Raw genomic sequence first — 24,085 nt, 5'->3', positions numbered from 1 at the left:
GAGTCTGGGGGCTGGCTTTCTGATCTATGTTATGGTAAACTGCAAACAACTGCATGGTCAATGCAACTTCTTTCCTAGGAGTGGTCCAGCAGAAGTCAAAAGCATGGAAAGAACCCCCCATCCCCTAGGAGGAACAGCACAGGTCCACACTGCAGGAATCTATAAAATTTGGAGTATTGGAACTCAGTTGTGTGCCTGAGATTTTAAAAATGCTCACCTACAGCCTGGGCGAACAGAGTTTGGACAGAAACCAGGGAAACAAGAGTAATTGATTGTTTTTCTGTGAGGGCTCACTGAGGAGTGGGGGGCACAAACTTACAATGCAGGAGCTAGAGAGTGGGGATCAGCCATATTCATCCCACCCAAATGTGCTGAAAGTCTTCAGGGAGCAAAACACCACATAGTTGAGTCCAGAACTGCTTACACTGAGCTTGCCCCTGTGCAAGGGAGGCACACTTAAAACAGTGCAAATCCATATAAGAATTGGCACAACAGGCTGCTCTCACAGACCAGCACAAACAGCTGGCTCACACCAAGTTTATAGATTGTAGAAGGCACAAAGCTTTAGCTTTTGTGGTAAACAGTATACTGCATTCTTTGTATTTTTATTCTTTAGTTGTTTAGTATTATTTTTCAACATTTTCATATTTTTCAATTCTTTTAAAAATATTTTTAATATATGTCATACATATGTATTTTTATTTTCTCTCATTTATTTTATTTTACTTTGTTAATGGTTTTTCATTCTTATTTTGGGAACTAGTTTCATTTAACAAACAAATCAAAACACAGCTAGGATTTAAATTTCTGTTTTGCTTTTTTTTTTCCCTTAATGCTTTCATTGCTGTTGTTCTTTCTTTTTCTTTCTTTGTTTTCCTGGAAAAAATGACTAGATGGAGGAAATCATCTCAAAAGAAAAGTCAGGAGGTAGTACTCCCTGTGAGGGATTTAATCAATATGGATATAAGTAAGGCGATGGAACTAGAATTTAAAACAACAATTATAAAGATAATAGCTGGGCTTGAAAAAACATAGAAATATTATACAATCTCTTATTGCAGAAATATGAGCAATAATTTAATCATCCCCAAATTAAAAATGCTATAACTGAGATGCAGTCCATGTGAAGGTCATAAAAATGAGGGTGAACAAAGGAGAAAAGAGGACAAGTGATACAGAAGCTAAAATGATGGAAAATAAGGAAGCTGAAAAGAAGAGAGGAAGATACTATTAACTCACACAAAGGGAGACTTACAGAACTTAGGGACACCATAAAGTGAAATAATATTTGGATAATAGGGTTCCTAGAAAATGAAGAGTGGAAGAGAGGGAAAGTAGGGTTATATGAAAAAAAAAGTGCAGAGAACTTCCATAATCTGAGGAAAGGAATAGGCATTCATGTCTTGGAGACACAGAGAATCCCCTTTAAAATCAATAAAAATAGGTCTACAACCCAACATATTATAATGATGCTTGCAAATTTCAAAAATAGAAAGAAAATACTGAAAGTAGCTCAGGACAAAGGGTTATTACCCTACAAGGACAGACATATGAGGCTAAGAGCAGACATGTCCACAGAGACCTGGCAGGCCAGAAAGGACTGGAATGATACTTTCAATATATTAAATGAGGAAAATATGCAACTAGGGATACTTTATCCAGCAAGGTTCTTATTCAGAATAGAAGGAAAGATAAACACTTACCAGGACAAACAAAAATGAAAAGAATTTGTGTACATTAATTCAGCCCTGCAGGAAATATTCAAGGGGATCATTTCAGAGAGAGAGAGACCAAAAGTAACAAAGACCAGAAATAGGGAAAGACAATCTACATGAACAGGTAATAGGATGGCACCAATTTCATATTTTCAACATTTTCTCTTAATATAAGTAGACCAAATCAACAAAAAATACATAGAGTATCAGAATTCATAAAAATAAGCCAAGACCCATCAATATGCTGATTACAAGAGACTCGTTTTAGATGTAAAGACACCTTCAGATTGAAAGTGAGGGGATGGAGAAACATTTATCATGCTAATAGACATCAAAAGAAAGCTAGACTAGCCACGCTTAAATATGACAAACCAGATTTTAAACTAAAGACTGTAATAAGGGTTGAGGAAGGACTCTATATCATAATAAAAGGATCTATCCAACAAGAAGATCAAACAATTGGAAATATTCATGCCCCTAATGTGGGAGCAGCCAATTAACCGATTAAAAACAAAATTCAAGAAATTGATAATAATACAATAATAGTAGGAGATTTTAACACTTCACTCACAACAAAGTATAGATCATCTAAGAATAAAATCAACAAAGAAACAAGAGCTTCGAATGACACAGTGGACCAAATAGACTTTATAGAAATATTCAGAACATTCTTACCTAAAGCAACAGAATTCACATTCTTTTTAAGTGCACATGGGACAGTCACCAGAATAGTCCACATAAAAGGTCAAAAATAGGCCTCAACATGTACAAACAGAATGAGATCATATCATGAATATTTTCTGACCACAATGCTATGAAATTTGAAGTCAAACATAAGGGATAAAATTGTAAATACCACAAACATATGGACGTTAAACAAAATACTACAAAAAAATGAATGGGTAAACCAGGAAATTATAGAATAAATTAAAAAATACATAGAAGCAAATGAAAACATAACAGTCCAAAACCTTTGGGATGCAGCAAAGGCAATCTTAAGAGGGAAGTATATAGCACAGTTAGGTCTTTCATCTATTTTGAGTTTATCTTTATGTATGGTGTAAGAAAATGATCCACTTTAATTCTACATGTGATGGCCCAATTTTCCCAACCTTATTTACTGAAGAGATGGTCATTTTTCCATTGAATATTCTTTCCTGTTTTGTCAAAGATTAGTTGGCCATAGAGTAGAGGGTCCATTTCAGGGCTCTCCATTATGTCTCCTTGTTCTGTGTGTCTGTTTTTGTGCCAGTACCATACTGTCTTAATGATTATAGCTTTGCAATATAGCTTGAAATCTCGCATTGTGATACCACCTGTTTTGGTTTTCTTTTTAAACATTTCTATGGCTATTCAGGGATTTTTCTGGCTTCATAGAAATTTTAGGATTATTTGTTCCAGTTCTGTGAAAAATGTCAATGGTATTTTGATAGGGATTGCTTCAAACATGTAGATTGTTCTGGGTAGCATAAATATTTTCACAATATTTGTTTTTCCAATCCCTGAGCATGGAATATTTTTCCATTTATTTGTGTCTTCCTTGATTATTTTTATGATTGTTCTGTAGTTTTTAGAGTACAGATCCTTTATCTCTTTGGTTATGTTTATTCTTCGATATCTTGTGGTTTTTGGTGTAATTGTAAATGGGATTATTTCCTTAATTTCTCTTTTTTATGCCTCATTGTTATTGTATAGAAATGCAACTGATATCTATGCTTTGATTTTATACCCTGGCAGCAAACAGTTTGACCTAGTCCATAGTAACTTCTTGTTAAACACATCTCCAAAGGCAAGGGAAAGCAAAACAAAAATGAAGTATTGGAACTTCATCAAGAAAAATGCTTTTGCACAGCAAAGGAAACTGTCAACAAAATAAAAGTAGATTTACAGAATGGGAGAATATAATTCCAATAACTTATCAGATAAGGGGATAATAGCAAACAGCTATGAAGTGCTTATCAAACTCAAAACCCAGGAAACAAACAAAAAAAATCCAGTAAAGAAATGGGAAGAAGGAATAGATAGATATTTCTCCAAAAAAACATAGAAATGGCCAAGAACTACTGGATATTTAACCCAAAGATACAGAGGTAGTGAGAAGAAGGGCCATCTCTACCCCAATGTTAATAGCAGCAATGGCCACAGTTGCCAAACGGTGGAAAGAGCCAAGATGCCCTTCATCAGATGAATGGATAAAGAAAATATGCTCCATATATACAGTGGAATATTACACCTCCATCAGAAAGGATGGATACCCAAGTTTTATTTCAACATGGACCAGACTGGAGGAGATTATGCTGAGTGAAATAAGTCAAGCAGAGAGAGTCAATGATCATATGGTTTCACTTACTTGTGGAGCATAAGGAATAATATGGAGGACATTGGAAGAAGGAGAGAAATGAGTTGGGGAAAATCAGACAGGGAGATGAACCATGAGAGATTGTGGATTTTGAGAAACAAATTGATGGTTTTGGAGGGGAGGGAAATGGGGGGTTGGGTGAGTCTGGTGGTGGGTATTAAGGAGGGCACGTATTGCATGGCGCACTGGGTGTGGTGCAGAAACAATGAATCTTGGAACACTGAAAAAATAAAATTAATTTAAAAAAAGAAAGAAGTGGGGGCGCCTGGGTGGCTCAGTGTGTTAAGCCGCTGCCTTCGGCTCAGGTCATGATCTCAGGGTCCTGGGATCGAGCCCCACATCGGGCTCTCTGTTCAGTAGGGAGCTTGCTTCCTCCTCTCTCTGCCTGCTTGTCATCTCTCTCTGTCAAATAAATAAATAAAATTAAAAAAAAAAGAAAGAAGTGGTCAACAGACATATGAAAAAATTCTCACCACCACTTGGCATCAGTGAAATACAAATCAAAACCACCATAAGGAAGTGGCTGGGTGGCTCAGTTGGTTAAGCATCTGCCTTCAGCTCAAGTTATGATCCCAGGGTCCTGGGATCAAGATCTCCGTGCTTCTCCCTTTCTCTTGTCACTCTCCCCTGTTTGTGCTCACTCTCTCTCACTCTCTCTCTCAAATAAATAAATGAAATCATTTAAAAAAACACAATGAAATACTAACTTACACTTGTCAATGAAAAAAAAAAATACCTCACAAGTTAGAAAACAACAGATGTTTTCAAGGATGTGGAGAATGGGGAATTCCTCTTACACTGTTAGTGTGAATGCCCACTGTGGCAGACCCTCTGGAAAACAGTATGGAAGTTCTCAAAAAGTTAAAAATAGTACCACCTGGGACACCTGGGTGGCTCAGTCAGTTAAGCATCTGCCTTTGGCTCGGGTCATGATCCCAGGGTCCTGGGATTGAGCCCCACATCTGGCTCCCTGCTCAGTAAGGAGCCTCCTTTTCCCTCGGCCTGCCACTCCCCCTGCTTTTACTCTCATGTTCTCCCTTTTTGTCCTTCTCTAATTAAAAAAAAAATAAAGCTACTCTATGTCCCATCAATTGTACTACTAGGTTTTTATCCAAAGGATTAAATATAGTGATTCCAAGGAGCACAGGAACACCAATATTTATAGCAGCACAGTCCACAACAGCCAAACTATCAAGAGTCCAGATGTCCTTGGAGAGGTGAATGGATAAAGAACAGGTGGTATATATACACAAAAAAGGTGAACATAGGGAATAGGAAGGATAAAGAAAATAAGATAACAACATAGATGGAAACAAACCATAAGAAGTTCTTAACTGTAGGAAACAAACTGAGGGTTGCTGTTGGGGTGATCAGTAGAGGATGGGCTAATTGGGTGATGGGCATTAATGTGTGTACCTGACATAATGAGCACTGGGTGTTAGATGCAACTGATGAATCACTAAATTCTACCCCTGAAACTAATAATACAGTGCATGTTAACTAAATTGAATATTTTTAATTTTTTTTCCTGTGTACTTCTTTTTTAATTAACATATAATGTATTTTTTGTTTCAGGGGTACAGGTTTGTGAATCTTCGGTCTTACCCAGTTCATAGCACTCACCATAGCACATACACTCATCAATGTCCATTACCTAGCCAGCCTATCCCTCCATCCTTCCCTCCAGCAACTGTCATATTGTTTGACATTGTTAAATATTTCTATGCTTCCCAGAGCAATCTGCACTTTCAATGTCATCCCAATCAAAATACCAATGGAATTTTTCAAAATCCTGGAACAAACAATCTTAAAATTTGTATGGAGCCAGAAAAGAACTCAATCACGAAGGAAATGTTGAAAAAGAAAAACAAAGCTGGGAGCTTCATGTTGCATGATTTCAAGCTAGATTACAAAGTTCTATATTTGTATATTTTCTTTTTTAATTAACATATAATGTGCTATTTGCTTCAGGGGTACAGGTCTGTGAATCATCAGTCTTACACAATTCACAGCATTCACCATAGCATATACCCTCCCTATTGTCCATAACCCAGACACCCTATCCCTCCCCCACACCCCCCAGCAACCCTCAGTTTGTTTCCTGAGATTAAGAGTTTCTTATGGTTTGTCTTCCACCCTGTTCCCATTCTTGTTTCATTTACCTCCCTTCCCCCCACAAACCCCTGCTGTGCCTCTCGAATTCCTCATATCAGAGAGATTATATGATAATTGCCTTTCTCTGATTGACTTATTTTGCTTAGCATAATATCCTCTGGTTCCATCCATGTCATTGCAAATGGCAAGATTTCTTCCTTTTTTTTTTAATGGCTGCATAGTATTGCATCTTCTTTATCCAATCATCTGTTCATGGACATCTAGGTTCTTTCCATAGCTTTGCTATTGTGGACATTGCTTCTATAATATTCAGGTGCACATGCCCCTTCGGATCACTACATTTGTATCTTTAGGGTAAATACCCAGTAGTGGGATTGCTAGGTCATAGGGTAGCTCTATTTTAAGCTTTTTGAGGAACCTCCATACTGTTTTACAGAATGGCTGAACAAACTTGCATCTCTACCAACAATGTAGGAGGGTTCCCCTTTCTCCACATCTTTGCCAAAACCTGTCCTTTCCTGACTGGTTAATTTTAGCCATTCTGACTGGTGTGAGGTGGTAATTTATCATGGTTTTGATTTCTATTTCCCTGATGCCAAGTGATGTTGAACACTTTTTCATGTGTCTGCTGGCCATTCGGATGTCTTCTTTGCAGAAATGTCCATTTATGTCTTCTGCCAGTTTCTTGATTGGATTATTTGATCTTTGGGTGTTGAATTTGATAAGTTCTTTATTGATTTGGGGTACTAGCCCTTTATCTGATGTCACTTGAAATATCTTTTCTCATTCTGTCAGTTGTCTTTTGGTTTTGTTGACTGTTTTCTTTGCTGTGCAAGATTTTATCTTGATGAAGTCCTAATAGTTCATTTTTACCTTTGCTTCCTTTGCCTTTGGTAATGTTTCTAGAAATAAGTGGCTGTGGCTGAGGTCAAAGAGGTGGCTGCCTGTGGTCTCCTCAAAGATTTTGATGGATTTCTGTCTCACACTGAGGTCTTTAATCCAAACAATTTAGTTTAGAATTTAAATTAAAAACAAAACCAAAAACAAACCCTGAGCCCCTGCACAGTTGTGCTACTGCTTTTCTGGGACAAACAGGCACAAGCCACAATGCAATGAGACCCTTCCCCAGAGGATTAGTGTAAGTCTGTGTTGCATGGGTTTGTGCAGCATGGATACCTACAATTTGGAGTTTTGAAACCCAGTTGCACATCTGAGATTAAACACAGAAGTACTTGTTGCCTGGCAGGCAGACATTTTTGACAGAAGCAGGGTGAAGACAGATATCTGATGGAAGCCAGGACACAGAGGAGAGGGTGTTTGTTCTTCTGTGATGGTTTTCTGAAGATTAAGAGGCAAAAACTCCCCCTCCAGCGAAGAGAGAGCTGGACAACACCATTTTCCCTCCTTTACATCAGCACTGATGGAATTCAGTGAGCAACACTATGCCCCTAGTGTAGGCTGGAGTGACATAACCAAGCCCCACTGGGACCTACAGTTGCATATCCACTAAGGCAAGTCCACCTGACAATCAGTGCAACAGACCCATTTCCCCAGAAGACCAGCACAAACCCTTCAAATGTACCAAGTCTACCAATCATAGAGAGATGCAAGGCTTCAGCTTCAGGGGTAATAGGATCTACCTTCTTTTAAATTTTTTTATTATTATCATCAATTAGCCAACATATATTACATACTGTTCAATGATTTATCAGTTGTGTATAACACCCAGTGCTCATCACAACAGGTGCCCTCCTTAATACCAATCACCCATACACCTTCCAGTCCCCACAATTCCTTCAGCAACCCCCAGTTTGTTTCCCAGAATCCAGAGTCTCTCATGGTATTTCTCCCTATCTGATTTCTTTACATTATGTTTTCCCTCCTTTCCCCCTGTGGTCCTCCATGTTATTTCTATGTTCTACATATTCCTATGTTTTACAACATTGTCTTTCTCTGCTTCACTTTTTCACTTTGCGTAAATACCTCCAGTTCCATCAATGTTGAAGAAAATGGTAGGTATTCATCCTTTCTGATGGCTGTGTAGTATCCCATTGTGTATACGGACAACTTCTTTATCCACTCACCTGTTGAAGAACATCTTTGCTCCTTCCACAGTTTGGCTATTGTGGACATTGGTGCTATTAACACTGGTGTGTATGTAGCCCTTTTTTCACTACATCTGTACCTTTGGGGTAAATACCTAATAGTGTAATTGTTGGGTCATAAGGTAGCTCTATTTTTAACTTCTTATGCACTGGGTGTTATACACAACTGATGAATCATTGAACAGTATGTAATATATGTTGGCTAATTGGTGATATTAATAAAAAATTAAAAAGAAGGTAGATTCTATTACCCCTGAAGCTGAAGCCTTGCATCTCTCTATGATTGGTAGACTTGGTACATTTGAAGGGTTTGTGCTGGTCTTCTGGGGAAATGGGTATGGTGCACTGATTGTCAGGTGGACTTGTCTTAGTGGTTATGCAACTGTAGGTCTCAGTGGGGCTTGGTTATGTCACTCCAGACACATGAAAAAATGTTCATCATCACTACCCATCAGGAAGATTCAAATTAAAACTACATTGAGATACCAACTTCCACCAGTTAGAATGGCCAAAATCAGTAAGACAGGAAGCAACATGTGTTGGAGAGGATGTGGAGAAAGGGGAACCCTCTTACACTGTTGGTGGGAATGCAAGTTGGTGCAGCACTTTGGAGAACAGTGTGGAGATTCTTTAAGAAATTAAATATAGAGCTTCCCTATGACCCTGCAGTTGCACTACTGGGTATTTACCCCAGAGATACAGATGTTGTGAAAAGAAGGGCCATCTTAATGTGGTTTTGAATTGAATCTCCCTGATTGTTAGTGGCAATGAACATTTTTTCACGTCTGTTAGCCATTTGTATGTCTTCATTGGAGAAGTGTCTGTTCATGTCTTCTGCCCATTTTTTGACATTATTATCTGTTTTGAGTTTGAGGAGTTCTTTATAGATCCTGGGTATCAGCCCTTTTTCATTATTATCATTTGCAAATATCTTCTCCCATTCCATCGGTTGCCTCTTTGTTTTGTTGACTGTTTCCTTTGCTGTGCAGAAGCTTTTGATCTTGATGAAGTCCCAAAAGTTCATTTTTGCCAGGGTAACCAAAGCAGAAGATAGAATTAGTGATTTAGAGGGCAAACTGATAGAGAAAAAGGATCAAGAGGAGACTCGGAAGAAACAGGTTAGAAGCCATGAAAACAGAATTAGGGAAATAAATGACACCATGAAACGTTCCAACATCAGAATTATGGAGATTGCTGAGGGTATAGAGAAAGAGAAAAGACTAAAAGATATAGTTGAGCAAATTCTCCAGGAAAATTTTCCCAATCTGGGGAAAGGAAACACTGTTTGAGTTCTAGAAGTAGAAAGAACAACCCCCAAGATCAACGAATCTAGAAAGGCCTCAAGATACCTGATTGTGAGACTGACAATTCATAATTTCCGACAACAGCTTCTGAGGGCGGCTAGGTGGAAGAGATTCCTTATGTATATTGGAAGGTCCATCAGAATAATGTCAGGCCTGTCCACAGAAACATGGCAAGCAAGAAAGGGCTAGAAAGACATATTCATGACACTAAATGAGAATAACATATAGCCAAGAATACTTTATCCAGCAAGGTTGAAATTGAAAGTGGATGGAGAGCTAAAGATCTTCCAAGACTTGCAAGGTTTATAAGATTATATGACCACCAAGCTGCACTACAAGAAATACAAAAGAGGGGTTCTATAAAAGAAAAAAAAATAGGACTGATATAGAACAGAAATTTACAGAGACAATCTGTAGAAACAAGGACCTCACAGGCCACATAATGTCCGTAAAAACATCTCTCAATGATTACTCTCAATGTGAACATCTTAAACACTTCCATAAAAGAGCACAAGGTTGTAGATTGGATAAAATGACAGGCACCGTCCATATGCTGTCTACAAGAGACCCATTTGGAACCTAAAGATATATCCACACTGCAAATGAAGGGATGGAAAAGCATCTATCATGCCAACGGGCCTCAAAAGAAAGCTGGGGGAGCAATTCTCATATCAGATAAATTAGATTTCAAACTAAAGACTGTAGTCAGAGATACAGAAGGTCAGTATATCATTCTGAAAAGATCTATCCACGAAGATATAACAATTATAGACATTTATGCCTCCAATACAGGAGCAGCCAACTACCTGAAAAAACTATTAAGGTAAAGAGTCATATTGATATGAATACAATAATAGGAGGGGGTCTTAACATGTCACTCTCAGTAATAGATCAACTAAGCAGAAAATCAATAAAGAAAAAAGAGCATTGAATGATCCATTGGACGAGATAGACTTCATAAATAATATACAGAACATTCCACCTTAAAACAACATAATACCCATTCTTCTTAAGTGCACATGGAGCTTTCTCCAGAAAAGACCACACACTGGGTCACAAATCAGAGATCAACTGATAACAAAAGACTGAGATATTCCCTGCATATTCTCAGACCACAGTGTTTTGAAACTGGAACTCAACCACAAGAAAAAGTTTTGAAGGAGTTCAAACACGTGGAAGGTAAAGACCAACCTGCTTAAGAATGTTTGCTAAGATACAGATGTAGTGAAAAGAAGGGCCATCTGTACCCCAATGTTTATAGCAGCAATGGCCACGTTCGCCAAACTGTGGAAAGAACCAAGAGGCTCTTCAAAGGACGAATGGATAAGGAAGATGTGATCCATATACACTATGGAGTATTACGCCTCCATTGGAAAGGATGAATACCCAACTTTTGTAGCAACATGGACGGGACTGGAAGAGATTATGTTGAGTGAAATAAGTCAAGCAGAGAGAGTCAATTATCATATGGTTTCACTTATTTGGGGAACATAACAAATAGCATGGGAGACAAGGGGAGATGGAGAGGAGAAGGGAGTTGAGGGAAATTGGAAAGGGAGGTGAATCATGAGAGACTATGGACTCTGAAAAACAATCTGAGGGGTTTGAAGGGGAGGGGGTGGGAGGTTGGGGGAACCAGGTGGTGGGTATTGGAGAGGGCACGGATTGCATGGAGCACTGGGTGTGGTGCAAAAACAATGAATACTGTTATGCTGAAAAGAAATAAAAAATTTTTTAAAAAGAAAGAAAAAGAGAATCCAGAATACACAAGCTCTATTTACACCTTAAATAACAGGATAACCAACACCGAATTAAGCCAATCCCACACACAAGAAGGGAAATAAGATTAGAGCAGAGATCAATGAGATCAAAACTAGAGATACAGTAGAATATACCAACAAAACTAGAAGCTGGTTCTTTGAAAGAATCAGTAAGAAACCACTGGCCAAATTAACCCAAAAGAAAAGAGAGAAGGCCCAAATTAATAAAATTATGAATGAAAACAGAGAGATCACAATTAACACCAAGGAAATAGAAACCATCACCAGAAATTATTATTAGCAGTTATATGCCAGTAAGTTAAGCAACCTAGACGATTTTCTAGAGACCCATAAACTTCCAAGACTAAATCAGGAAGACATTGACAACCTGAAAAGACAGATATCTAGTAATGAGATTGAAGGAGTTATCAAAAACCTCCCCAAAAAAGAAGAGCCCAGGACCTGACAGATTCCCTGGAGAAATCTACCAAACATTCAACAAATAAATATAATCTATTCTCCTGAAGCTCCTTCAAAAAAAATAGAAACAGAAGGAAATCTTCCAGACTCTTTCTGTGAAGTCAGCATTACACTGATCTGCAAACCAGGCAAAAACTCCATCAAAAAGAGAGTTTCAGACCAATAGCCCTGATCAATATGGATGACAAGATTCTCAACAAGATCCTAGCTAATAGGATTCAACAGTACATTAAGAAATTATCCACCATGAAGAGGTGGGATTTATCCAAGGGATGCATGGGTGGTTCAACATTTGCAAATCAATCAATGTGATAGAACAAATCAGTAAGAGAAGAGAGAAGAACCACATGGACCTCTCAATTGATGCAGAATAAGCATTTGACAAGATGCAGCATTTGTTCCTGATTAAAACGCTTCAAAATATAGGGATATAGTGAACATTTCTCAACGTCATAAAACCTATCTATGAAAAACCCACAGTGAACATCATCCTCAATGGGGAAAGGCTGACAACCTTCTCTTTGAGATCAGGAACATGACAAGCATGCCCACTTTCACCACTGTTGTTCAAAAGAGTACTAGAAGTCCTAGCAACAGCAACCAGACAACAAAAAGAAATAAAAGGTTTTCAAATTGGCAATGAGGAAGTCAAACTCTCTCTCTTCGCAGATGACATGATACTTTATCTGGAAAACCCAAAAGACTCCACCCCCAAACTACTAGTATTCATACAGCAATTCAGTAATGTGGCAGAATACAACATCAATACACAGAAATCAGTTGCTTCCTTATACACTAACAATAAAAATAAAGAAAGGGAAATTAGAGAATCAGTTCCATTTACCATAGCACCAAGAACCATAAGATACCCGAGAATAAACCTAACCAACGAGGTAAAGGATCTGTACTTGAAGAACTACAAAACATTCCTGAAGTATTGAAGAAGACACAAAAAGATGGAAGAGAATCCATGCTCAGTGATCAGAAGAATAAACATTCTTAAAATGTCTATACTGCCTAGAGCAATCTATACTTTCAATGCCATCCTGATCTAAATTCCAATGGCATTTTCTAAGGAGCTGGAACAAACAATCCTAAAATTTGTATGGAACCAGAAGAGATGTCGAATTGCTAAGGAAATGTTGAAAAAGAAAACAAAATTGGGGGCATCACGTTGCCTGGTTTCTAGCTTTACTACAAAGCTGTGATCACCAATGCAGCATGGTACTGGCACAAAAACAGACACATAGACCACTGGAACAGAATAGAGAGCCCAGATATGGACTTGCAACTCTATATTCCACTGATCTTCAAGAAAGCAGGAAAAAATATCCAGTAGAAAAAAGATAGTCTCTTAAATAAATGGTGCTGAGAAAATTGGACAGCTATATGTAGAAGAATGAAACTCAACCATTCTCTTACACCATACACAAAGATAAACTTGAAATAGATAAAAGACCTCAACATGAGGCAGGAATCTATCAAAATTCTAGAGGAAAGCATAGGCAGTAACCTCTTTGACATCAGCCACAGCAACTTCTTTCAAGATATATCTCCAAAGGCAAAGGAAACAAAAGCAAAAATGAACTTTTGGCACTTTGTCATGATCAAAAGTTCCTACACAGGAAAGAAAACAGTCAACAAAACAAAGAGGCAACCCACAGAATGGAAGAAGATATTGGCAAATGACAATACAGACAAAGGGCTGATACCCAAGATCTATAAAGAACTCCTCTAACTCAATTAGCAATAATCGCGCCTCGGATAAACCTCATTGGCTACGGAACTCCTCTAACTCAACACACACAAAACAGATAATCACATCAAAAACTGGGCAGAAGACATGAACAGGTACTTCTCCAATGAAGACATACAAATGGCTATCAGACACATGAAAAAAATGTTCATCATTACTAGCCATCAGGGAGATTCAAATCAAACCAACATTGAAATACCACCTTACACCAGTTAGAATGGCCAAAATTAACAAGACAGTGAACAACAAGTGTTGGAGAGGATGTGGAGAAAGAGCAACACTTTTACACTGTTGGTGGGAATGCAAGTTGGTGCAGCCACTTTGGAAAACAGTGTGGACATTCCTTAAGAAATTAAATATAGGGACACCTGGGTGGCTCAGTTGGTTAAGCAGCTGCCTTCGGCTCAGGTCATGATCCCAGCGTCCTGGGATCGAGTCCCACATCGGGCTCCTTGCTCAGCAGGGAGCCTGCTTCTCCCTCTGCCTCTGCCTGCCATTCTGTCTGCCTGTGCTTGCTCTCTCCCCCTCTCTCTCTCTGATAAATAAATAAAATCTTAAAAAAATTAAATATAGAGGAGGAAGGGGGGCAAGATGACAGAAAAGTAGGAGGTACTGTTTCCACTGGTCCCCTAAAGTGAGCTGATTATATACCAGGAAACTCTGATAGCCCATGAATCAGCTGAGATTAGGATTATACACTTCGAGATCTCTGTGGAGGCAGAAGATGCCAGTGGGCAGGTAAAGCAGAGTGGGAACATTGGACTCATATCTGAAGATAAACAAAAGGGGGAGGGAGCCACCAGAAGCAACCCACTGGAAATTAATACCCAAATACAAGAGTTCCCTGTGATTGGGGATCCAGCATTAACTTGGAATCTGGTTAAAAGAACTCAAAAAGAGCAAAAGATATTAAGGGGAAATTGGTAAAATTGGGTGGTTAGGGACACAGGCTTAAGCCCATGGACCCAGGACCCAGGACTGCCACCGCCATTGTCATGCCAGAGAGAGTGCGGCGAAGCATCCAGGCTGTGGTCTCTGAACCAAAGGGCCTGTGAGAGCATCTGGATGGTGATGCATGTGAGACAGTCTGGTGTGGATGCCAGCCGGCACTCTTTCGAACCACAGCCTTTTGCACTCTGCACTTGTGCTGCATGACCGGGGTCTGAGTCAGCCCCACACCGTCCCCTGAGAGAGGTCTGTGCAGGCACTGGCTGGTGCTTTCTAGGACTGGTGAGAGTCTGAACACTCCCAGCCCGGGCCAGTGTGAAAATCTCAGCATGCTCTCTCTGGTTGGGATCTCTCCAGTGGTCTGCACCTGCCCAGAAAGCCACAGAGGCGGCAGCCACTGGAAGTGGCTCTCTGGATTAATATTGATCTAGGTTTTAGTAACACTGGGGTATAAGCAGGGGCTCCTGCGACCCCTGAGACTGTGGCTGGGAACTTACTCTGCCGGTGGGAGGTGACAGAGGAAAATATGTGTGCTCAGGACCACCCATAGAGGAACAAAATGAGGCTTCTCTCTGAGATGGAGGTCTGGGTGCAGTTTGCTTTCCTCTAAACTTCTGAAGAACCACTGAAAGATGGATAGGGGAGGAAAAATAACCCCTCCAGAACAAAAGCCTGAAAACTGGTTTCCTCAGAGCCCAGCCCCTTGACGGGGGCAGAAGGAATCCTCTAGCAAGACTGCCTGAAAAACCATGTGGCAGGCCCTTCCCACAGAAAACCAGCCCCCCAAAACCCCAAAACAGAAACAAACAAAAAACAAGAGGACAGCCACCACAGGATCCCCATAAAACTGTAAAACTCCAATATCAGGGACAAGAAGATATTAAACTCTCTGTATTTCCCTAAAACCTGTATACTTCATAGACACAACTTTTATTTTAATGTGTTCTCACTATTCTTGTTCTTTTTAATTTTTTATAATTTTTAACCTATTTACCATCACAACGAGAGGATCAGTACAACAAACTTCATAATAACCTTTTAACTTGAACTTTTTTGATACATATACCTGTGTTTTTCTTATGCTTTTCTGTTTTTTTAAAAAATATTTTATTTATTTGACAGAGATCAAAAGTAGGCAGAGGGGCAGACAGAGAGAGAAGGGAAAGCACGTTCCCTGCTGAGAAGAGAACAGGATGTGGGGCTCAATCCTAGGACCCTGGGATCATGACCTGAGTGGAAGGCAGAGGCTTTAACTGACTGAGCTACCAAAGTGACCCTTTTCTATTTTTAAAAATATTCATATACAGATAAGGTTCAAGATAATCCTGTTTCCCCTATCAATACTACCACTATATATAAACCAGTTTTAAGCCCTCTTTATCTTGGGAAAGTTGAGTCCTTTAACAAAGATATCAACATACACCCAGGAAGAATCAAAATAAACTTCCTCACCCACACTGAGGATTTATAACCACCCTCCCATATTTTTCTTCTGTCAGTGTTTCTGTGTATTTGTTTTTGTTCTGGTACTATATAAATCTTATACTTGGGGTTCATTTTGGCTGGGTTCTTTTTTATTTTCTTGTTATTTTATTTTATTTTATTTTTTATTTTTTATATACATATATTTTTATCCCCAGGGGTACAGGTCTGTGAATCGCAGGTTTACACACTTCACAGCACTCACCAAAGCACATACCCTCCCCAATGTCCATAAGCCCACCCCCCTTCTCCCAACCCCCCTCCCCCCAGCAACCCTCAGTTTGTTTTGTGAGATTGAGTCACTTATGGTTTGTCTCCCTCCCAATCCCATGTTGTTTCATTGATTCTTCTCCTACCCACTTAAGCCCCCATGTTGCATCACCACTTCCTCATATCAGGGAGATCATATGGTAGCTGTCTTTCTCTACTTGACTTATTTCACTAAGCATGATACGCTCTAGTTCCACCCATGTTGTCGCAAATGGCAAGATTTCATTTCTTTTGATGGCTGCATAGTATTCCATTGTGTATATATACCACAACTTCTTTATCCATTCATCTGTTGAAGGACATCTAGGTTCTTTCCATACTTTGGCTACTGTGGACATTGTTGCTATTAACATTCGGGTGCACGTGCCCCTTTGGATCACCACGTTTGTATCTTTAGGGTAAATACCCAGTAGTGCAATTGCTGGGTCATAGGCCAGTTCTATTTTCAACATTTTGAGGAACCTCCATGCTGTTTTCCAGAGAGGTTGCACCAGCTTGCATTCCCACCAACAGTGTAGGAGGGTTCCCCATTCTCCACATCCTTGCCAGCATCTGTCATTTCCTGACTTGTTGATTTTAGCCATTCTGACTGGTGTGAGGTGATATCTCATTGTGGTTTTGATTTGTATTTCCCTGATGCCCAGTGATATGGAGCACTTTTTCATGTGTCTGTTGACCATCTGGATGTCTTCTTTGCAGAAATGTCTGTTCATGTCCTCTGCCCATTTCTTGATTGGATTATTTGTTCTTTGGGTGTTGAGTTTGCTAAGCTTTTTATAGATTTTGGACACTAGTCCTTTATCTGATATGTCGTTTGCAAATATCTTCTCCCATTCTATCAGTTGTCTTTTCGTTTTGTTAACGGTTTCCTTTGCTGTGCAAAAGCTTTTGATCTTGATGAAATCCCAATAGTTCATTTTTGCCCTTGCTTCCCTTGCCTTTGGCGATGTTCCTAGGAAAATTTTGCTGTGGCTGAAGTCAAAGAGGTTGCTGCCTGTGTTCTCCTCAAGGATTTTGATGGATTCCTTTCTCACATTGAGGTCCTTCATCCGTTTTGAGTCTATTTTCATGTGTGGTGTAAGGAAATGGTCCAATTTTCCCAACACCATTAATTGAAGAGGCTGTCTTTTTTCCTATGGACGTTCTTTCCTGCTTTGTCGAAGATTAGTTGACCATAGAGTTGAGGGTCTATTTCTGGGCTCTCTATTCCATTCCATTGATCTATGTGTCTGTTTTTGTGCCAGTACCATGCTGTCTTGATGATGACAGCTTTGTAATAGAGCTTGAAGTCCGGAATTGTGATGCCACCAACTTTGGCTTTCTTTTTCAATATCCCTTTGGCTATTTGAGGTCTTTTCTGGTTCCACATAAATTTTAGAATTATTTGTTCCATTTCTTTGAAAAAGATGGATGGTACTTTGATAGGAATTGCATTAAATGTGTAGATAGCTTCAGGTAGCATAGACATTTTCACAATATTTACTCTTCTAATCCAGGAGCACGAAACATTTTTCCATTTTTTTGTGTCTTCCTCAATTTCTTTCCTGAGTACTTTATAGTTTTCTGAGTATAGATTCTTAGCCTCTTTGGTTAGGTTTATTCCTGGGTATCTTATGGTTTTGGGTGCAATTGTAAATGGGATTGACTGCTTAACTTCTCTTTCTTCTGTCTTGTTGTTGGTGTAGAGAAATGCAACTGATTTCTGTGCATTGATTTTATATCCTGACACTTTACTGAATTCCTGTATAAGTTCTAGCAGTTTTGGAGTGGAGTCTTTTGGGTTTTCCACATATAGCATCATATCATCTGTGAAGAGTGATAGTTTGACTTCTTCTTTGCTGATTTGTATGCCTTTAATTTCCTTTTGTTGTCTGATTGCTGAAGCTAGGACTTCTAGTACTATGTGGAATAGCAGTGGTGATAATGGACATCCCTGCCATGTCCCTGAAAAAGAAAAAAATTAAATTAACTGCAAGACTAAAAAATCACAGGGAGAAAGCCATGAGTTCCATTCTTTGATTTCTCCTCCTCTGGAATTCTGCTGCTCTCCTTGGTATTGAAACTGCACTCTTTGGTAGGTGAACTTGGTCTTGGCTGGATTTCTTGTTGATCTTCTGGGGGAGAGGCCTGGTGTAGTGATTCTCAAGTGTCTTTGTCCCAGGCGGAATTGCACCGCCCTTACCAGGGGCCGGGCTGTGTAATCCGCTCGGCTTTGCTTTCAGGAACTTTTGTTCCCTGAGCGCTTTCCGTAGAGTTCTGGAGGACGGGAATACAAATGGCGGCCTCCTGGTCTCTGGCCCGGAGGAGCCAAGAGCCCGGTGCCCCACTCCCCAGCGAGCCCTCAGAGAACAGTGCCCAGCAACTCCCGTCTGCCTGACCTCCGGCCACGATCCGAGCCCACCGAGCCTGCGACTGGTTCAAGGTAACCCCCAGCTGTGAGCTTACTGTCAGCTCTGTCTCTGTAGCCGGCTTTCCTGTTCCAATACCCGCAAGCTCTGCGACACTCAGACACCCCGATCCTTCTGTCACCCTGTGGGACCTGAGGCCACACTGACTCCGCATGGGCTTCGCCCCGGTTTAGCCTCTGGAGCGATGTCCCTCAGCGGAACAGACTTTTAAAAGTCCTGATTTTGTGCTCCGTTGCTCTGCCTCTTGCCGGGAGCCGGCCCCTCCCCCCGGGGTCTATCTTCCCGTCGCTTTGGATTCACTTCTCCGCCAGTCGTACCTTTCAGAAAGTGGTTGTTTTTCTGTTTCTAGAATTGCTGTTCTTCTTCTCTTCGATCTGCCGATGGATTTGCAGGTGTTTGCAATCTTTAGATAAGCTATCTAGCTGATCTCCTGCTAGCTGAAGTAGTCTCAGCCTGCTACTTCTCTGCCATCTTGACTCCTCCCCCTTTCTTGTTATTTATTTTGTTGGTCATTTTGTTTGTCCATTTTTGTTTGTTTACCTTATATATCCTACCTTTGGGGCCTATTCTATGGGTCTACTCCTTTTAAAATTTTTTTTCCCTGTCTGTCTCTTTCTCTTTCTATTTCTTTTTTTCTTTTTTCTTTCTTTTTGGTGGGGACTCCTGATTGCTCATAAGTGTTCCAGGGTGCTCCTTGCCTGAATCATGGTGATACATCCAGATACACATCCCCTCAACCATCTTTTGGCAAAATGACTAGGAATCGTATGAATGCCCAACAGAGGAAAAATTTAGAGACTGTGGCTCTCCATCTGAGCTACTGGATATGGACATAAACAGTATGTCTGAAAGGGAATTCAGGCTAACAATTATCCCAGCAATGGCTAGTTTGGAGAAAACCATGACGACAACATGGAGTCAATTAGGGCAGAAGTGAAAGTCACCAGGGAAGAAGTTAAAAATGCTATTAATGAGTTCCAATCTAATCTAAATTCTCTAAAAGCTAGTGTAACTGAGGCAGAAGATAGAATTAGTGATCTAGGGGACAAACTGATAGAGAAAGAGGATGAGGAAGAAGCCTGCAACAAACAGCTTAGAAGCCATGAAAACAGAAATAGGGAAATAAATGATGCCATGAAATGTTCCAGTGTCAGAATTATTGGAATCCCTGCGCAGGAGGAGAGAAAGAAGCCTAGAAGATACAGTTGAACAAATTCTCCATGAAAACTTTTCCCAGTGTGGGGAATGGATCCAGTGTTCATGTCCTAGAGGCATAAAGGACTCTTCCCAAGATCATAGAATCTAGAAAGACCTTGAAAAACCTGATTGTGAAACTGATGAATCATAATTTTAGACAGGAGTTCGTGAAAGCAGCTGAGGGGAATAGATTCCTTACCTACAGAGGAAGGCCCATCAGAATAAGTTCTGGCCTGTCCACAGAATCTTGGCAAGCCAGGAAGAGCTGTCAAAACATAATCAAGGCACTACATGAGAAGAAAATGCAGCCAAGATTACTTTATCCAGCAAGGCTGACATTCAAATTGAATAGAAAGATGAAGAGCTTCCAAGACTGACAAAGTTTAAAAGAGCATGTGACCACCAAGTCAGCTTACAAGAAATATTAAGGGGGGCTCTATAAGAGAAGAAAGGACCCAAGAGTATCATAGAACAGAAATTTACTGAGACAATTTAGAGAAAGAAGGACTTCACAGGCACAGGCAACATGATGTCAATAAAAATGTATCTCACAATAATCACTCTTATTGTCAATGGCCTAAATGCTTCCATAAAATGGCACAGGGTTATAGATTGGATAAAATGACAGGACATGTCCATATATTGTCTACAAGAGACCCATTTTTTTGAAGAGACCCATTTTTAACCTAAGGATACATTCAGACTGAAAGTGAAGGAATGGAGAAGCATCTTTCATGCTAATGGGCCTCAAAAGAAGGCTGGGGTAGGGATTCTCATACCAGATAAATAAGATTTGAAACTAAAAACTAGTCAGAGATAAACAAAGACATTACCTCATTCTTAAAGGGTCTGTCCACCAAGAAGATCTAACCATTGTAAGTATTTATGACCCCAATAAGGGAGCAGCAAACTACAAAAGACAATTGTTAATCAAGATTAATAGGAATATTTATATGAATAAATTAATTGTAGATTTTAACACACCACTCTCAGTAATGGACAGATCATCCAAGCAGAAAATCAATAAAGAAACAAGAGCATTGAATGACACATTGGACCAGTTGGACCTCATAGATAAATACAGAACATTCCACCCTAAAAGAACAACAGAATACTCATTCTTCTTGACTGCACATGGAACTTTCTCTAGAATAGACCACATACTGGGTCACAAATCAGGACTCAACCAATACCAAAAGACTGAGATTATCCCTTGCATATTCTCAGACCACAATGTTTTGAAACTGGACCTCAAATACAAGAAAAGCTTTGGTCTGGAAGGAATTCAACACCTGGAAGCTAAAGACCACTTTGATTGAGAATGTTTGGATCAAGCAGGAAATAAAAGACCTTAAACAATTCATGGAAACCAATGAGAATGAAGACACTTTGGTTCAAAACCTATGGGAAACAGCAAAGGAGGTCCTACAGGGGAAATACATAGCCATCCATGCCTCCCTAAAAAATTGAAAAATCCAGAATACGCCTGCTTTCTTTACACCTTAAAGAACTGGAGAATCAACAACAAAATAAGCCAAACCCACAGACAAGAAGGGAAATAATCAAGATTAGAGCAGAGATTAATGAGATAGAAACTAGTGATACAGTAGAACACATCAATAAAACTAGAAGCTGGTTTTTTGAAGGATCAATAAGGTCAATAAATCAGTGGCCAAACTAATCCAAAATAAAAGAGATAGGACCCAAATTAGTAAAATTATTAATGAAAAGGGAGAAATCATGACTAACACCAAGAAAGTAGAAACAATCATCAGAAGTTATTATCAACAGTTATATGTCAATAAGTTAAGCAACCTGGATGAAATGGATGCATTCCTGGAAACCTATAAACTTCTGAAACTGAGTCAGGAAGAAATGGACAACCTGAACAGACCAATGCCTAGTAATGAGATTGAAGTAGTGATCAAAAACTTCCCAAAAAACAAGAGCCCAGGACCGGATGGATTCCCTGGGGAATTCTACAAAACATTCAAAGAAGAAATACTACCTATTCTCCTGAAGCTGTTTCAAAAAATTGAAGCAGAAGGAAAATTTCCAGACTCTTCTTATGAAGGAAGCATTACCGTGATCCCCAAAGCAGGCAAAGACCCCACCAAAAAGGAGAATTTCAGTCCAATATCACTGATGAATATGTATGCCACGATTTTCAACAAGATCCTAGCTAATAGGATCCAACAGCACATTTAAAAGTTTATGCACCATGACCAGGTGGGTTTTATCCACGGGATTCAAGGGTGGTTCATTTGCAAATCAATCAATGTGAGAGAACGAATTAATTAGAGAAGAGAGAAAAACCATATGGTCCTCTCAGAAGGATGAAGAAAAAGCATTTGACAAGATACAGATTCCATTCCTGATTAAGATGCTTCAAAGTACAGGGATAGAGGAAACATTCCTCAACTCCATAAAATCTCTCTATGAAAACCCCACAGTGAATGTCATCCTCAATGGGGAAAAGTTGACAGCCTTGCCCTAGAGATCAGGAACATGACAAGGATGCCCACTCTCACCACTCTTGTTCAACATAGTATTAGAAGTCCTGGCAACAAAGAGAAATAAAGATACTTAGACTTGCAATAAAAAAGTCACACTCTCTCTCATTACAGGTGACATGATACTTTATACGGAAAACCCAAAAGACTCCACCTGCAAACTACTAGAACTCCTACAGCAATTCAGTAATGTGGAAGGATACAAAATCAATGTACAGAAAGAGTTGCTTTCTTATACACTAACAATTAAAGTACAGAAATTGAAATTAGAGAGTTGAATCAATTTACTATAGCACCAAGAACCATATGATACCTGGGCATAAACCTAACCAAATAGGTAAAGGATGTGAACTCGAGGAACTACAGAACACTCATGAAAGAAATCGAAGAAGACACAAAAAGATAGAAGACCATTCCTTGCTCAGGAATCAGAAGAATAAACATTGTTAAAAAGTCTCTACTGCCCAGAGCAATCTATACTTTCAATACCATTCCAATCAAAATTGCACCGGCATTTTTAAAGAATTGAAGCAAACAATGCTAAAATTTGTATAGAACCACAAGAGACCCCGAATTGCTAAGGAAATGTTAAAAAAGAAAACAAAACTGTTGCCTGACTTCAAACTTTACTATAAAACTGTGATAACCCAGACAACATGGTACTGGCATAAAAATAGACACATAGACCTGTGGAACAGAGTAGAGAGCCCAGATAGGGACCCTCAACTTTATGGTCAAATAATCTTCGACAAAACAGGAAAAAATATATGTGGAAGAAAGACAGTCTTTTCAATAAATGGTGCTGGGAAAATTGGACAGCCCTGTGTAGAAGAATGAAATTTGACCATTCTCTTGCACCATACACAAAGATAAACTCAAAATGGATAAAAGACCTCAACATGAGATAGGAATCCATCAGAATCCTAGAGGAAAACATAGGCAGTAATCTCTTCGATATCAGCCCAGCAACTTCTTTCAAGATATGTCTCCAAAGGCAAAGGAAACAAAAGCGAAAATAAACTTTTGGGACTTCATCAAAATCAAAAGCTTCTGCACAGCAAAGGAAACAGTCAAGAAAACAAAGAGGCAACCCACGGAATGGGAGAAGATATTTGCAAATGACAGTACAGACAAAAGGTTGATATCCAGGACCTATAATGAACTCCTCAAACTCAACACACACGAAACAGGCAAACATATCAAAAGATGGGAAGAAGATATCAACAGACACTTCTCCAATGAAGACATACAAATGGCTATCAGACACATGAAATGTTCATCATCATTAGCCCTCAAGGAGATTCAAATTAAAACCACATTGAGATATCACCTTACACCAGTTAGAATGGCCAAAATTAACAAGACAGGAAACAACATGTGTTGGAGAATGTGGAGAAAGGGGAACCCTCTTACACTGTTGGTGGGAATGCAAGTTGGTGCAGCCTCTTTGGAGAACAGTGTGGAGATTCCTCAAGAAATTAAAAATAGAACTTCCCTATGACCCTGCCATTGCACTCCTGGGTATTTGCCCCAAAGATACAGATGTAGTGAAAAGAAGGGCCATCTGTACCCCAATGTTTATAGCAGCAGTGGCCACTGTCGCCAAACTGTGGAAAGAACCAAGATGCCCTAAAATGGACGAATGGATAAGGAAGATGTGGTCCATATACACT

The sequence above is a fragment of the Mustela erminea genome, chromosome X (genome assembly GCF_009829155.1).
Source record: "Mustela erminea isolate mMusErm1 chromosome X, mMusErm1.Pri, whole genome shotgun sequence".
NCBI classification, from domain to species: domain Eukaryota; kingdom Metazoa; phylum Chordata; class Mammalia; order Carnivora; family Mustelidae; genus Mustela; species Mustela erminea.
This window is presented reverse-complemented; position numbering follows the sequence as displayed.